The sequence below is a fragment of the Dendrobates tinctorius genome, unplaced genomic scaffold (assembly GCF_039654945.1).
Source record: "Dendrobates tinctorius isolate UK_male_01 unplaced genomic scaffold, ASM3965494v1 ptg000107l, whole genome shotgun sequence".
Taxonomy (NCBI): domain Eukaryota; kingdom Metazoa; phylum Chordata; class Amphibia; order Anura; family Dendrobatidae; genus Dendrobates; species Dendrobates tinctorius.
Genome location: NW_027361775.1, coordinates 16,799,784 through 16,818,244, shown reverse-complemented (window position 1 = coordinate 16,818,244; position 18,461 = coordinate 16,799,784). Strand labels below are relative to the sequence as shown.

The window sequence follows — 18,461 nt, the reverse complement described above, 5'->3', positions numbered from 1 at the left end:
CGCATCAAACACGGGGATGAATGGAAGATGGCTTTTAATACTCCGGAGGGACATTGTGAGTACCTGGTGATGCCTTTTGGGCTCACTAATGCCCCTTCCGTCTTCCAGTCTTTTATGAAAGATATTATCCGGGACTTTGTGGATAAGTTTTTGATCATTTATCTGGATGATATTTTGATTTTTTCCAGTGATTGGGATTCTCATGTGGTACATGTTCAGACTGTGTTTCTGATCTTGAGAGAAAACACTCTGTATGTTAAGGGATCGAAATGTCTCTTTGGTGTACAGAGGAGTTCGTTTTTGGGATTCATTTTGTCCCCATCTGCTATTGAAATGGACCCGGCCAAGGTACAGGTCATCTATGATTGGGTTCAGCCCACTTCTCTGAAGGCTCTTCAGAAGTTTTTGGATTTTTCTAATTTCTATAGTAAATTTATAAGTATTTTTTCTGATATTGTTAAACCACTGACGGATTTGCCCAAAAAAGGCGCTGATGTGATGAATTGGCCTCCAGAGGCAGTCTCGGCATTTCTGGAGCTTAAGCGGAGATTCACTTCTGCTACAGTTCTGATGCAACCTGATGTTTCACTCCCATTTCAGGTGGCGGTAGATACTTCTGAGATTGGTGCAGGAGTCGTTTTGTCTCAAAGGGATCCGGTAACCTCTAAGATGAATCCCCGTGCCTTCTTTTCTCGTAAATTTTCATCACCTGAACGTAACCATGATGTGGGGAATCGAGAGTTGTTGGCCATGAAGTGGGCATTTGAAGAGTGGAGACATTGGTTGGAGGGAGCCAGACATCAAGTTGTGGTCCTTACCGGCCACAAGAATTTGATTTATCTTGAATCAGCCAAGTGCTTGAATCCTTGACAAGCTAGGTGGGCTTTGTTTTTCATGCGTTTTAATTTTGTGGTCACCTTTCCTCCTGGCACTAAGAATGTTAAGGCGGACGCTCTTTCTAGGAGTTTCTTTGCGGATTCTCTTGATGTGACTGAGCCTACTACCATTCTGGGTGAGGGTGTGGTTCTTTCCGCCATTTCACCCGATTTGAGACTTGCCCTGGAGGAATTTCAGGAGGACAAGCCTGAACGATGCCCTGTGGGGAAATTGTATGTTCCTGACCAGTGGAGGAAAAGAGTGATGGCTGAAATTCATTGCTCTGTGCTGGCTGGTCATCTGGGTATTTTTGGTACCAGAGATTTGGTGAGTCGGTCTTTTTGGTGGCCTGCCTTATCTCGTGATGTCAGGAATTTTGTGCAGTCCTGTGGGACTTGTTCCAGGTCCAAGTCCTGTTCTCGTTCTAGTGGTTTGTTGATGCCCCTGCCGGTGCACAGCAGGCCATGGACCCATATTTCAATGGATTTTATTTCTGATCTCCCTGTCTCTCAGAGAATGACTATTATCTGGGTGATTTGTGATAGATTTTCCAAGATGGTCACAGAATCATAGAATCATAGAATCGTAGAGTTGGAAGGGACCTCCTGGGCCATCTGGTCCAACCCCCTGCTCAAAGCAGGATTCGCTAAATCATCCCAGTCAGATGTCTGTCCAGCCTCTGTTTGAAGACTTCCATTGAAGGAGAACTCACCACTTCTCGTGGCAGCCTGTTCCACTCATTGATCACTCTAACTGTCAAAAAGTTTTTTCTAATATCTAATCTGTGCCTCCTCCCATTCAGTTTCATCCCATTGCTTCTAGTCTTTCCTTGTGCAAATGAGAATAAAGTTGATCCTTCTACAATGTGACAGCCCTTTAGATATTTGTAGACAGCAATTAAGTCTCCTCTCAGTCTTCTCTTTTGCAAACTAAACATTCCCAAATCCTGCAACCTTTCCTCATAAGACAGGGTTTTCAGACCGGTCACCATTCTGGTCGCTCTTTTCTGAACTTGCTCCAGTTTGTTGATGTCTTTTTTAAAATGTGGTGCCCAAAACTGGACACAATATTCCAGATGAGGTCTGACCAAAGAGGAGTAGAGGGAAATAATGACTTCACGTGATCTAGACTGTATGCTTCTGTTAATACATCCTAGAACTGCATTTGCCTTTTTTGCTGCTGCATCACACTGTTGACTCATATTCAGTCTGTGATCTATTAGTATACCCAAGTCTTTTTCACATGTGCTGTCACTTAGCCCTATTCCTCCCATTCTATATATGCTTTTTTCATTTTTATTGCCCAGATGTAGTACTTTGCATTTCTCCCTGTTAAAAACCATTCTGTTAGTTACTGCCCACTTCTCCAGTTTATTTAAATCTTTTTGAATCCTCTCTCTCTCTTCTCTAGTATTAGCTATCCCTCCTAGCTTTGTGTCATCAGCAAATTTAATCAGTTTACCCTCAATTCCTTCATCTAAATTGTTGATAAAGATGTTGAACAATACAGGGCCCAGGACAGAGCCCTGTGGTACCCCACTTGAGACATTCTTCCAACTGGATGTGCAGCCATTTACGACCACTCTTTGGGTCCGATCACTAAGCCAGCTATGAATCCACCTAACAGTTGCCTTGTCCATTCCATACTTAGTCATTTTTTCAATAAGGATTGTATGAGAGACTTTGTCAAATGCTTTGCTGAAGTCAAGATATACTATATCTACAGCATTTCCTTGATCCACCCAATCAGTGATACCGTCATAGAAGGAAATTAAGTTAGTCTGACATGACTTATTAGTTACAAACCCATGCTGACTCTGTTTGATCACTTCATTCTTATCCAGGTATTGACTTACATGTTGTTTAATAATTTGTTCAAAGATCTTTCCTGGTATAGAAGTCAGACTCACCGGCCTATAGTTGCCTGGGTCCACCTTCTTCCCCTTTTTGAAGATAGGAACAACATTTGCTCTTCTCCAGTCTTCTGGCACTTCTCCTGTTCTCCAAGAATTTTCAAAGATTATGGAGAGTGGTTCAGAAATTTCTTCTGCTATCTCCTTCAGTACTCTGGGGTGTAATTCATCTGGACCTGGAGACTTGAATTCATTTAGGTTAGCTAAGTGTTTCCTCACTATCTTTCTGTTTATAGATATCCTGGATTCTTCTATTCCCTTAATAGGACAGTGAATAACAGTTGGTGCTACATTTCCTTTCTGAGAGAAAACAGATGCAAAATAGGAATTTAAAAGTTCAGCCTTCTCAACATCCTCTCTTACCATTTCATCATTTTCATCCTGTAAAAATCCTATAGCATCTTTGACTTTTCTTTTACTTTTGACATATCCCCAAAATCCTTTATTATTGCTTTTGACATCTCTTGCAAGCCTCAATTCATTTTCAGCTTTAGATAATCTGATTTGTGCCCTGCAGATTCTGCAGACAGCATTATATTCTTCTTTAGATATGCCTCCCTCTTTCCATTTTATAAACATTTTTTTCTTCCTTTTTAGCATGTGCTTAAGTTCTGTGTTCACCCATCCTGGTTTCCTTAAATGCTTCCTATTCTTCCCTCTTTTCGGAATTGTTAACAACTGTGCTTTGAGAATTTCATTTTTCAAGATTTCCCATCCTTCCTGGACATTTTTGTCTTTAAGGATATCCAGCCATTGGATCCCTCCAATTATCTTTCTGAATCCCTTAAAATCTGCCTTTCTGAAATCTAACCTTGACGTCTGAGTCTTCACAGGTCTTCCGCCTCTAGTTATCCAAAATTCTAAAATAGCATGGTCGCTACCTCCTAGGGTTCCAGCCACTTTTACCTCCTCAACCATTTCCTCCCTGTTTATAAGGATTAGATCCAAGGTAGCAGTTCCCCTTGTTTTCTCCCCTACCTTTTGGAAGATAAAGTTGTCAGCAAGAGAGGATAAGAATTTCCTTGACCTGTTAGTTTTGCCTGAGAGAGATTCCCAACAAATGTCTGGATAGTTGAAATCTCCCATGACAACTATGTCATATTTTTTGGAGAACTTGGCCATTTGATGCATAAAGAGTTCATCCATATCTTCAGCTTGCACAGGCGGCCTGTAGTAAATGCCTACAATGGTGTCCTTTCCATTGTTCTGTCCTTGTATTCTTATCCAAACAGTTTCCACAGAACTCCCAGTCTCTGAAGCTTCAATCTCTGTGCAGATATACGCGTTTCTAACATACAATGCAACACCCCCTCCTCGTTTATCAAGTCTGTTTCTTGCAAATAAGTTGTATCCTTCTAGTCTTGTATTCCAATCATGTGTATCGTCCCACCAAGTTTCAGTGATTCCAATGACATCATATTTCTTTTCCTGTGTTAGTAGTTCCAATTCTCCTTGTTTGTTGCCCATGCTTTGTGCATTAGTATAGAAACATTTTAGTTTGTGATTGGTTTCTCTTTCTCCAATATTTTTATTAATTAGATTCTTTCGTCTTTGTTCTTCCTTTCCACTTCTATTAGCAGAGTTCTCAATAGCATTTGTCAGGTGTATGGCTTTTTCTGGTCTTTTGCTTCCCTTCCCATGTTGTTCTAGTTTAAAGCTCTCCTTACAAGTGTAGCAAGGCGACTTCCAAATACATGCTTTCCAGTCTTCGTAAGGTGCACCCCATCTCTAGCAAGTAGTCCATCGTATAAGTAGTTCACTCCGTGATCCAGAAATCCAAATCGTTGCTGACGGCACCATCGACGTAGCCAGTTGTTCACCTGCAGAATCTTATTCCACCTCCTTGTTCCATGGCCATCCACTGGGAGGATGGAAGAGAAGACCACCTGCGCTCCCAGTTCTTTCACTTTCTTGCCTAAGTCTTCAAAGTCTCTGCAGATGGTTTCCAGGTCGTTTCTTGCGGTGTCATTTGTCCCCACATGTAGTAGCAGGAATGGGTAGTCATCTGTAGGTCTGAAGAGTCCTGATATCCTGTCAGACACATCTTTAATTTTTGCACCTGGAAGACAGCACATTTCTCTTGAAGTTATATCTGGTCTGCAGATAGCGGCCTCTGTTCCTCTCAACAGGGAATCCCCCATGACCACCACTCTCCGTTTCTTCTTCACAACATTTTTCTTTCTCCATCCAGGAGGTCCATCTTGTACCACTCCCGAAGTTGCCATCTTCTTCTGAGTTGGTGCCCCTGTTTTTACAACAGGTGGATCATTTGCACGGGATTCCTGAGAACATTATGTCATACAGAGGAGTCCAGTTTGTTTCAAGATTTTGGAGGGCCTTTTGTTCTAAACTGGGAATTCTGTTATCTTTCTCCTCTGCATTTCATCCTCAGACCAATGGACAAACTGAGAGAACAAACCAGACTTTGGAATCCTATTTGAGATGTTTAATTTCTGCTGATGAGGATGACTGTGTCTCATTTCTGCCATTGGCCGAATTCACTCTAAACAATAGAGCTAGTTCTGCCACTTTGATGTCTCCGTTTTTCTGTAATTTTGGTTTTCATCTTCGATTTTCTTCGGGGCAGGTGGAGGCTTCTGCTTGCCCAGGTGTGGATTCTGTGGTGGACAGAATGCAGCAGATTTGGGACCAAGTAGTGGACAAGGTGTCTCACTCTCAGAAAAAGGCCCAACGGTTTCCAACCGGCATAGGACCTTTGGTCCCCGGTTCAAAGTGGGTGATATGGTTTGGTTGTCCTCAAAAAATATTCCAATGAAGTTTGCATCTCCAAAATTCAAGCCAAGGTTCATTGGACCTTATAAGATTTTGGAAATCCTTAACCCCGTTTCTTTCCGTTTGGCTCTTCCAGGTACGTTAAAGATTCATAATGTTTTTCACAAATCATTGTTGAAAAGGTTTGTGGAGCCAGTTGTGGAGGTTTGTAGAGCCAGTAGTTCCTGTGGCGGCACCCCCTGACCCTGTATTGGTTGAGGGTAATTTGGAGTATGAGGTAGAGAAAATATTGGACTCTCGTCTGGCTAGATGGAGACTCCAGTACTTGGTCAAGTGGAAAGGTTATGGCCAGGAGGATAATTCTTGCTGAGAGATTGGTTCGTGCTTTTCACCGGGCCCATCCTGATTGGCCTGGTAGTGTGGATGAGGGTTCGGTGACCCCTCCTCAAGGGGGGGTACTGTTGTGAGCTCTCTTGATCCGACGTTTGAGGCAAGGCTCCCTTTGGTGGATACTGCTGGTAGTGGTGCTGGTCAACATGATGTTAACCCAACAGCTGCAGAAGATAATTGGAGGAGTGGTGGTAGTGACTGGGACTACATAAGCGAGCAGACTTCTCTTAGTGACTGCTGGTGATACTTCTTTCTTTGCTTACTGAGGATTTCTGTCTCCTGCCTGATCCTGCATTTTTCAGCTAAGTGTCATTTGCCAAACCCTTTGCATCTGTTTTTGCCTTGCTGTCAGGGGTCAGCTTGCTCCCCCTGGGGCTGCTGGCTCCTGCCCTGTATTTTTGTATCTTGTTTTTGTTTGCTCAGTCCTCTGCTGTATTAGCCTGTTGCTAGCCGCCATGTCATACCTGAGTGCTGATATAGTGGGGGCGAGGTTGTTCAAACCTCAGTATTTTTGTACATCAGTCGTGTTGGAATTATTAGGGTTTTTGCATGATTGCAGACAGTGCCTTTTCTGTTCTGTCCTATCTAGTCCCTACCTGTCCCTCTACTAATGTACCTATACCCAAAATTGGCATTTCCATGTGTGGTTCCACTATTACTCCCCAGCAACATGCCCCCTGTCTTGAGGTCATACTTGACTCTGAGCTTTCCTTTGCCCCCCACATTCGATCACTGGCTTGCTCTTGTCATCTGCACCTCAAAAACATTTCTAGAATTCGACCTTTTCTTTTGACGCCGCAAAAACTCTTATTGTTTCTCTTATTCATTCTCGCCTCGACTATTGTAACTCTCTTCTAATCTAGTCTCCCTCTTACCAAACTCTCCCCTCTCCAATCTGTCTTGAATGCTGCAGCCAGGATCATATTCCTCGCCATTTGTTACACCGATGCCTCTACCTTGTGCCAGTCATTACACTGGCTACCCATCCACTCCAGAATCCAGTACAAACTTATTACCCTCACCCACAAAGCTCTCCATGGCTCAGCACCACCCTACATCTCCTCCCTTGTTTCAGTATACCACTCTACCCGCGCCCTCTGTTCTGCTGATGATCTGAGGTTAGTATCGTCAACAATCAGAACCTCCCACTCCCATCTCCAAGACTTTACACGTGCTGCGCCAATTCTTTGGAATGCACTTCCAGGTCAATATGATTAGTCCCCAATCCCCACAATTTTAAGCGTGCCCTGAAAATGCATTTATTCAGACTGGCCTACTGCCTCAACACATTAACCTAATCTATCCCTGTATGGCACAGTCAAAAGTTTTACCATAACCAGGTTCCCCGCATCATGTTCCCACATGCTTTTTGCATCCATTAGCCCTCTGTGTCTGTACTGTTACACACTTAACATTATGGCTGGTCCAAACAATCAGGGCAATTGTTACCACCCACCTTTTGTGTCTCCCCTTTTTCCTCATAGATTGTAAACTTGCGAGCAGGGCCCTCATTCCTCTTGGTATTTGTTATAATCTATGTGATTATTGTTATGCTGTTATGTCTATTGTCTGTACAAATCCCCTCTGAAATGTAAAGTGCTGCAGAATATGTTGGCGCTATAGAAATAAAATTTATTATTATTATCTAGTCAGTGTGGGCCCCATCATTTGCTCAGTCTATTTTCTGTCTGTGTTTGTGCTTCATCTTGTCTCACAGACAATATATGTTTGGGGGCTGTCTATTCCCTTGGGGATCTGCTCTGGGGCAGTTTAGATTTCACCTTTCTGTCTTTAGGCTTAGTTAGTCCTCCGGCTGTGACGAGGCGTCTAGGGCAACGTAGGAACGCTTCACGGCTACTGCTAGTTGTGTTGTTAAGATCAGGGGTCTGCAATCTGCTGAGCGACCAACCTCTCTGGTGTTCTGGTGGCATAGCCTATTGAGCTCTCCTCCTCGGTGACCTATTCATAACAGACCACTTACTGATGACCATTGGTTCTTCCTTGTGATATGAAGAAGCTTGAAAGATGTCAATCAATAGCGGATATCTGTCAAAAAGGTTTTTTTCCGTGTTGGAATTTTTTTTGTTGCTATTGATGAAATGTTGTTTATACTATATGATAAAGATTGGCGTTTTATCAGGTTACATTATGAATTTGTGGTCCAAGATGACAACCTTCACAGACCAACCACAAATGACACATGGTTTAGATCACAGCCCTCTGAAATTCCGATTGTATGGCATGGTCAATAATACATAGGAATAGCATAGCACTGGTCATAAGGAGATGCGTTTAGGGCTGGATGGGTGACCGTGAGGAGCAGAAGGGGCCAGAGAGGTAAGGTAAGAATTGCAATCATTCGCAATTGAATTAAAAGTAATATCTGGTGCAACCCAATAACCACAGTAGAGCAGCTTGTAAAAAGAACAGAATTTTTAATCTTCTGTAACTGAATTTAGGTAATTTCCTCATAACATTCCTTAAAATTGTGTATTAATAAATGCACTGACACAATTCACTAATGTAATTTCAAGCAAGTCTAAGCATTTAATTCTGTTCAGCCATTAAGATGCAAAACTATAATAATCACAAGCAGAGTGCTTGATCTTTGAGATCCTGTTGAGTTGGAGTTTACATCTCAATAGCGCAATTGTTTTCTTGTTGAAGTATAAAATTACAAATAATAACAGTTTCTGTAATTTGTAAGACATTAATATAGGCAAAAAAAAACCAATTCATTTACTACAGATTTTGAATAATAATGAAAATTATTTTATCATTTAATTCACAACACCCCAAATCTGTGACAGCATTGCAGTTATCTATAGTAAACATTTGCCGTCTTGTCTCAAGCAATTACTTCACGCTGAGAAGCTAATCATTCTGTACTGTAAGTGAGATAACAATGAAATGTCTTACTAGTTATAGCACAATAAAGATACAGTATAATAATTGTTGAAAGAAAAAAAATAAGCAGAGTTTTTCTATCAAGAAGACTCTTCAATTGTGCATGCTTATGTGTGTTTGAATCTAGAGGAAATACTGTAAATAGAACCTATCACCAGGTTTGACCCATACGAGGAAAGGTCAGTGCCTGTAAGCCCCCATATACAGCATTCTAATATGCTGTATAAGTGCCCCCAATCCAGCCTGCAAGACAAGAAAAAGAGCTTTTATTATACTCCCCTACAGGGCGGTCGGGTCCAATGGCTGTCGCTGGTCTTGCTTCGGCGCCTCTTCCCTTCTTGTCATCCTCCTTCTCTGCTTTGTGTTGATAACACATCCTATGTCATCCACACAGTGCCCAGCATGAGACGTGCTCTGGCATCACAGTCCTGTCATGTCCTGTCTTGCCTCAGCTCGGCCCATTTTGGCATAAAAACACCAAACGTTGCAAAAGTTTGGCACAATTTTTGCACCAACATTTTTTGACTCTACAACACTTTTTGGGCATTTTGTGGCTGAAAATTTTTCAGAGTTGGGTCAAATGTTTTAATAAAGTGACATGGTACTAACTTAACCAGTAGCACAGAATTTTATGCTCTAAAATAAAAATAAAAAATATGAAATTACAGAAAAATTGGCAATTAGAAACTCGTATTTACACCTCTGCTATTAATGAATCTGTATTAGAATATTTTACCGGTTATTTTAGAATTGTGCAGAACAGTAAATATGCATTACAATGATAATATTAGAATCATTTTGACATTTCCATGGAAACTAATGGCATACATCAAACGAATAGCATCTGCCCTTTGGCCTGTGTGCCCTGATTATACTTAGAAACATTTAATGAACAAAAAGAAAATTGGTATTTTTTTAAACTTTTCATTTATATTTTTGCATACAGAAATATGCTTCTGCAGAAATGTAGTTGTGATATAAAAATAAGTCATCTAAAGGGCTGCACTGTCATATGTTTGAGATGTTATGCAGATATACAGTGCTGTTCAACAGGGTTAATAAAAGATAGAAGGAAATGCTAATAGTTTGTTTTTATCAATTAACAAAATGCAAAATGAATGCGCAAAAGAGAAATCTAAATCAAATCATTATTTGGTGTGACCAGCCTTTATCTTCAAAACAGGAGCATGTAATCTTCTAGGTAGAATTTCACATAGTTTTGGAAGATACTTGAGAGGGAGGTTGCTCCAAACATCTTGGAGAACTAACCACAGATCTTCTGTGGATGTAGGATTGTGCAGATCCTTCTCTCTTTGTGTAATCACAGACAGAATAGATTATGTTGAGATCAGTACTTTGCGGGGGCTTTATCGTCACTTCCAGACCTCCTTGTTCTGCAGATAGTTCTTAATGACATGTGACTTTGGTTGTATGTTCAGGGCCATTGTTCTGCAGATAAAATTTGGAGCCAATCAGATGACCCCCTTATGATATGACATAAAGTTTGTAACTCACAATACAATTGACTTTTTTTCCTTTTATATTTTTTTGTTCCTATTGGGTCTTTATGGAATCCAACAGAAAAAAACCTTTATGGCTTCATGCGAAATCATAGGGTCTCATGCACCTCTGTAGGCACTCTATTACTGTTTTATGTTTTCCTACAGCATTTACACCTGAGTTAACCTGTGACATATTATTAGTTGAACATCTGCCAGTGCTCAGGGTAAACCATAGGTGTCTAACTCCAAGAAGTTTCCTACTAGTCTCTTTGTGCTAGATTTTATTTATACATTTTAGAGAAATCAGAGTTCATGCCTTCCTTTAAATTCTGTCATGGTGGCAACTTGCATGTCTCCTCAGCGCCGCCCCACTCACCGTGTAGTTTCTCCTCACAGGAGGCCATTCTTTTAAGTTTTTTTCCTCCTGCACTCCTCAGCTCTGCTGCACTTGCATGTGGTAACCATCTAGCCTTAGGGGGGGCTCTGCAGAACTGAAAACCTACTGTGTCCTGCAGAGAATAAATTCCCCGGCCAATCCCATGCCAGCAGGATCTTTATTAGGCAGCTCCATCTACCACTCACCACCCATTACATGTTGGTTCCTGCTTTGATAGCATATGTTTATGCATTCTTCTCTATTTTGCTTTGCTTACTAACCCGGCCTGTTTACCTATCCTGTCAGGCCTCTCTGCTCCTCATCTGACCTTGGTTATGTTTTCTGATCCATTGCTGACTGCCCTCAGACAGTCTGACTACTCGTCTTTCTCACCCCTCTGATCTTCTGGTCAGCTGCAGCAGTCCCGCAGACTGTCTGACTACTCATCTTTCTCACCCCTCTGATCTTCTGGTCAGTTGCAGCAGTCCCCCAGACTGCCTTGGAGTGGTACCTGACCACAACCTGTGGTCAAGCCTATCCTCACCATCAGAGGCTCTAGCCACTGTAAACCTGCCTCTGATGATAAGGACCTGCAGTAAAGTCTTATGGAAAGGTCAGGAAGCATGAATCTATAATACCACCAGTGACCAGTGTGAAAATTGCAAGATGACTAATTTTTTAATAAAAATTGTGATATGGAAAAGACATTCCAAGTTGATGTTTTTTTAAATACATGTAACACAAAAACCTGTTTTAGTTTATTTTCTGATGACAAATTTCTTTTAAATCCTTAATGCTCTCCAATATGCATAAAAATGGCGGCTTCTAAGGGGTCTTATTCTGTCATTGCTGTTTTAAAATGGCTATCGGGAATAGGTGAATAGCGCCTCCCAGAGTCCATAAATCTACAGGGGGGTAGCTGAGACCCGAGATCCTGGAGAATGTGAATAGGGACTTTTTCCGCTCCCTGAACACGTGATCGCCGTTATTCAATGAATAACATTATTCAAATCATTCCTCTCTCTTCTGACGTGAAATGACATGTCAGAGGACAAAGAAATCATGTCTCCAAGCCCCCCCCAAGTACCTCCGTAATCCCCTGGCCTGCCTGCTTCAGCCTCCGGCCCTCCGCCTTCTCTTCGTGTAGAAAAATGGTGGGTGCATGCGCAGTGCACTCGCTGAGATCTGCTAGTCAGTACTCATCAACAGCAGGGATTTTTCTAATTAGTTCCTGACTTTTGATCACTGTAATAGACCCCATCACAGTGATCAAAAGCCCAGGATTTAGTAAATCATTCCCCCTCATGTCACCCCCTTAGGCAGATAACATTTTTTTTATTTTATAATTTTACTTTCTTTCATTTTTGGCTGTTAGGTTTAGGATTAAGATTGGGCTTAGGGTTGGGTTTTTTCAAAAGTGTAAAAAAAAAAAAGATGATGACGATATATGACAACATTAGGTTTTCATGTTGAATATGTTATCAAATTCTGTGTAGTACCTTTGGGTTCAAAATCATCACTATACCCCGGATAAAATCCTTGAGGGGTGTAGTTTCCAAAATGGAGTCAGTTCTGGGGTGTTTCTGCAAATGTGACATGTCGACTGTATTCTATCTCATCCAGTTTCTGTTCCAAAATTAAAATATTGCTCCTTCCGCTCCGAGCCCTGACAATTCTCCAAACAGAACTTTCAATCGGACCGGACCGCGGCGATTTGAGTACATCGAAAGATAGATTAAAAAGGTATTTTTGCATCAAAGGTGGGGGGGGCAGGGGCTATGATAGGTACTACTAGAATACTTATGGGATGCACAATTGGGTGATATCTTTACCTGATATCATAAAAAAGGGGTGACAGATTCCCTTTAGCCCTCTAACTTCCTAACAAAATAACATAATGTTTGAAAAATGATGAAGATGTTAAGTAGACATGTGGGAAATGTTATTTATTAATTATTTTGTACATCATGACTAATTGGTTTAAGGATAAAAAAAAATTGAAAGTTTGAAAATTGCAATTTTATTTAAAGAAATTTTCTCCAAAATTGTGATATTATAACAAATAAACGAACAAATTTTACCACTATTCTGATAATATGTCACGAAAAACTATTTCAGAATCACTTGGATACTTTGAAGCGTTCCACAGTTATTACACTGGTCAGATTCCTAAAATTTGCCTGTCATTTAGGTCAAAATTGGCTGGGTCACTAAGGGACTGAAGTCATGAATAAATAACAGTTATTGCTGCTGTTGTTTTGCTCGACTAATTCTATGATTTATAATCACTGGATGCATCCTTTTGCCGATATGTTTATGATATGAGCAGTAGTTGCTGATACAACACTTCAACTCTTTCGGTTTGCATATATCACATTTTATTTGGGTCCTGCAGTTCTGAAAATAAGAGTAAGCACAGCCTATGTTTTTCTTGTCAAATTCTCTTCCCTGTGCTTTAAGTATCATTTTATAAATAACAGATCATTTACTGGTTTATAGTAGACAAAAATATTGGAAAGGTTAAAATATACAACTTCCCAGCTATAATTCCATAATAATACAGCTATAAAAGTAGACCGTTATTTTGAAGGTTATACAACAATACTTACGGGTTGAATGTTAAGTAGCTGTAACAGTCAATCTCTGCTTGCATTTCTTTACGAAAGAGAAATTATGATTAGAAAGTGACATTTTTCTGGAAGAAATTCATTGTTTAGTTAGATTTAGGCCTCATTTAGACAATCATTTTTTTTTTCACGTGCAAGAAAAAAGTGTTTCATCACTGATTTTCGCTCAGAGTATCATACGAGTATGATACGAGTGTCATCAGTTATTCTTGCACAGAAAGGAAAAAAAAAAATCTCTATTCTTTTCATATGCAGCAGTCCATGAAAAATCAGACTGCACTCAAACACCATCCGAGTGCTGTCTGATTTTTTTTTCATCAACCTGTAGACTTGATTTTCTGATTCTGATCCAACACTCAGATGAAAATCAGACATACCTCTGTAATTTTGTACAGACCACTCAGTCCACAGAAAATCACAGACATGTGAATGACTCCATTTACTTATGTACGTATGAGTGCTACAGTCATATGTTAAAGTTTGGGCACCCCTATTAATGTTAACCTTCTTTCTTTATAACAATTTTGTTTTTTGCAACAGCTATTTCAGTTTCATATATCTAATAACTGATGGACTCAGTTATATTTCTGGATTCAAATGAAGTTTATTGTACTAACAGAAAATGTGCAATCTGCATTTAAACAAAATTTGACCGGTGCAAATGTATGGGCACCCTTATCATTTTCTTGATTTGAACACTCCTAACTACTTTTTACTGACTTCCTGAAGCACTAAATTGGTTTTGTAACCTCATTGAGCTTTGAACTTCACAGCCAGGTGTTTAAAATCATGAGAAAAGGTATTTAAGGTGGCCACTTGCAAGTAGTTCTCCTATTTGATTCTCCTATGAAGAGTGGCATCATGGGCTCCTCAAAACAACTCTCAAATGATCTGAAAACAAAGCTTATTCAACATAGCTTTTCAGGGGAAGGATACAAAAAGTTGTCTCAGAGATTTAACCTGTCAGTTTCCACTGTGAGGAACATAGTAAGGAAATGGAAGAACACAGGTACAGTTCTTGTTAAGCCCAGAAGAGGCAGGCCAAGAAAAATATCAGAAAGGCAGAGAAGAAGAATGGTGAGAACAGTCAAGGACAATCCACAGACCACCTCCAAAGACCTGCAGCATCATCTTGCTGCAGATGGTGTCACTGTGCATCGGTCAACAATACAGTGCACTTTGCACAAGGAGAAGCTGTATGGGAGAGTGATGCGAAAGAAACCGTTTCTGCAAGCACGCCACAACCAGAGTCGCCTGAGGTATGCAAAAGCACATTTGGACAAGCCAGTTACATTTTGGAAGAAGGTCCTGTGGACTGATGAAACAAAGATTGAGTTGTTTGGTCATACAAAAAGGCGTTATGCATGGAGGCTAAAAAACACAACATTCCAAGAAAAACACTTGCTACCCACAGTAAAATTTGGTGGAGGTTCCATCATGCTTTGGGGCTGTGTGGCCAATGCCGGCACCGGGAATCTTGTTAAAGTTGAGGGTCGCATGGATTCAACTCAGTATCAGCAGATTCTTGACAATAATGTGCAAGAATCAGTGACGAAGTTGAAGTTACGCAGGGGATGGATATTTCAGCAAGACAATTAACCAAAACACCGCTCCAAATCTACTCAGGAATTCATGCAGAGGAACAATTACAATGTTCTGGAATGGCCATCCCAGTCCCCAGACCTGAATATCATTGAACATCTGTGGGATGATTTGAAGCGGGCTGTCCATGCTCGGCGATCATCAAACTTAACTGGAATTGTTTTGTAAACAGGAATGGTCACAAATACCTTCATCCAGGATCCAGGAACTCATTAATAGCTACAGGAAGCGACTAGAGGCTGTTATTTTTGCAAAAGGAGGATCTACGAAATATTAATATCACTTTTATGTTGAGGTGCCCATACTTTTGCACCAGTCAAATTTTGTTTAAATGCAGATTGCACATTTTCTGTTAGTACAATAAACCTCATTTGAATCCAGAAATATAACTGAGTACATCAGTTATTAGATATATGAAACTGAAATAGCTGTTGCAAAAACCAAAATTGTTATAAAGAAAAAAGGTTAACATTAATAGGGGTGCCCAAACTTTAACATATGACTGTATCTGTGAAAAACATGGAGAGCCCTCGTATTCAAAAAATAAATGTCTGAATGAGGCCTAAAACTGAAAGAATATATATTGTTGACTGTTCTTACCACTCTGTTGCCTGCATAGGTTTTGTCAGTGGAGGAGATGCGGAGGATAAGGGACTGTTGTTCATTTCAAAGAGGAGACATATGATGAAATTTCTTTTGGTCAAAATATTTTATATGATAATACTTAATTTTGATCCTGAGTGCTAAGAGGACATTTCTTAAAGTGACCTGTCAGCCTCCTGATATGCCTGTTTTATTAAACATTTGCACTCCTCATAGTATAATATATCAGAAGTGTTTCTTATCACTCTATTTTGTACCGCTCCTTGTTATGTCTACTAGCAATTTATAAATTGATGGATAACTTGGGATTACAAGTTGGGTTGGTCCCTGCATACTGACCACGTTCAATCATTGATAACCGTGTAGGGACACACCCCTTTGACAAGCGTTATGGTATCGCCCAGTTGTCAGCTTAATCATACTTTTTTTTTACAGAAAATTAAATTAAAAAGAACAGTCAAAAATGGTGACATTTGCTCTTAAAGAGAACCTGTCACTTATTCACAAGAATTAGGCCGGAGTCACACTAGCGATTAAATCGGACGAATGCAATGCGATAAAAAATCGCATTGCATTCGTCCCAATGTTATTCAATGGTGCTGCTCCCATCATGCATTTTTTTATCGGATCCGTTCCTCGGACCAAGACAATCGCAGCATGCTGCGATTGTCACCGATTTTCGGATCGGATTCGCCAATGCAAGTCTATGGATGCGATTAAAAATCGCATTGAAAACGCACCACACGTGTGACTTGCGATTAAATCGCAAGACTTCTCCAGGTCAACAGGAAAGAGCATCAGGCATTGGCATTGGATGTCAATTTGATGCTTAGATGCGAATAAAATCGGTTCATCGCCGGAAAATGGGATGACAGACGGATCCCTGGACAAGAATTCTTTGTGCAATTTCGTACCGTTAAAATCGGACCGATTTTTTAATGGTTGTGTGTGACTCCAGCCTTAGACATTTCTTCAGTCTTCATTGGGGGCGTGCGCTTTCACCCTTCCCTCCCAGGTCCTGCCAATCATAGCTCAGCTCGGCATTATCTGAGACTGCTAGATCAGCTGCTTAGCTGTGATTGGCAGTATCTCGAAGGGAGGTGTGAAAACGCAGAGAAAACTCTCAAGAAATACCTAGTTGGACAACAAACAAAGATTTCACATATTGTGCTCCAAAAGCAACAAATGTGAATATCTCTGCAATGGAGAAGCACGGCACAAAACTGAAAAAAGCAGCAGAACCAGGGAAGCTTAGGGATTTTTGGATGGTATTTAACACAATTTTTTTCAGCTTCTCTTTAAAGCAATAGTATTTTAACCAGTTTCAGAGGTCATATATGTATACCTGTATTCCTCTTTTAGCAGATGACAACAAAAATCCTTTTAATTATATACTCAGTTCTATATATATCAATGTCATAGAATGTTCACTCTTTATTTTACACTACATTTGTGCACTTTGTACAGAAAAGAAGTTTTGATTCAGACTCATAGAATAAAATTAAAATGATTGTGTGCCATTGCATACTGAGCTAATGTTTTTTGTTTTTTTTTTAAATGTACCTATCATTTGAAAAAAGTTTTTATATCATGTAGAGGCTGCAAAGTACCCCCAACGATTGCTCAAAATTGCACTGTGAGCTGGGAAGCTCCCACAGACAAAAAAAACAATATGGGTTCATACTCTGGTTTGTCAGAGTGGTGTACAGACCCATAGATTTACCATTGTGTCTGTACATCACTCTGAGATCAAGGTGCTCACTTCACACTAGTGTTTTGAGCGATCAGTGGGGTTCTCAGGATATTGGCTCCCAACAATCAGCAACACTGTACAGCTTCTACAGTATATTATAAGCCAGCAATATCTGAAATGGCTGTGGTGTTGCACCCCCATGGATCAGCTTCTACCGAAACTGGCCAGAAGTTCTTGGATGCTCCCGGAAAACAGTAGCTCTGTCATTTCTATAGTTGCCGTGGAAAGGTATATCAGATCTACCCCCTATATTATAGTGGTCACAGCTGGGTACTGCAGAACCCCCTCTTATTCTATAGTGGTCACGGCCAGGTACTGCAGATAAACCCCCTACTCAGATTTATTGGGGGTGGATCTGCAGTACCCGATTGCAGCAGCATCCAATAAATTTTTATGTTATCGATGTAGGATATGAAGAAAATCACCCACCGTATGTTGATGTTGTTAACTGTCAGAAAAGTATATACTGGTCATGTTATATGATTGAAACCATCTACATAAGGTAGTTCCTCTGGTGGATTACTTACTGGTTTAGTAAATCTGTATAAATAGTGCATTGCAGCATTATAAACTTTTCACATAGTGCAGCCACTCTCATAAAAAAGTAAATTACTGATGCGTTACATAAATAGTATAGGTGCACTAAGATGAATGAGTAGCATTCCATATTGCTTCAGATAAATGCTGTACATCTGTATTGTAGTAAGCACCAGACTTCTAGAAGAGAGAAGGTCTTAGGGTGGTTTCACATTTGCGTTTCCAACAGCAGCATCGGCCTGCGCACGGCTGCCGCTAAGCCCCGCCCCCTGCCGCGCCTCCTCCGGAAGCTGCGCCTAGGGCAGCTGCGACCTGTGTCCCCTATCTTTTGCACTGGGGATGCAGGTCGCGCACAGGTATGCGTTTGGCGGCGAATGCGTCCTTTTGACGGTGCGCTGAGCGCACCAAATTGCAACAGGTTGCGTTTGGCGCCGGTCGGTGCACCATCAAAAGGGCGCATGCACCGCCAAATGCATACCTGCGCACGGCCTGCGTCCCCAGTGCTAAAGATAGGGGACCCAGGTCGCATGCAGCGTCATGCGCCCCTAGGCGGAGCTACTGGAGGAGGCGTGGCAGGGGTGGGGCTTAGTGGTGGCCTGCGCAGGCCGACACTGCTGCTGGAAACGCAAATGTGAAACCACCC

The 18,461-nt window shown here is 40.9% G+C and overlaps 1 protein-coding gene across 3 annotated transcripts in view; it reads left to right on the top strand.

Moving 5' to 3' along the window:
- Positions 1–18,461, top strand: part of DLGAP2 (DLG associated protein 2) — an 824,782-nt gene that overhangs the window by 516,558 nt on the left and 289,763 nt on the right. The gene's annotated exons all lie outside the window — the stretch shown is intronic.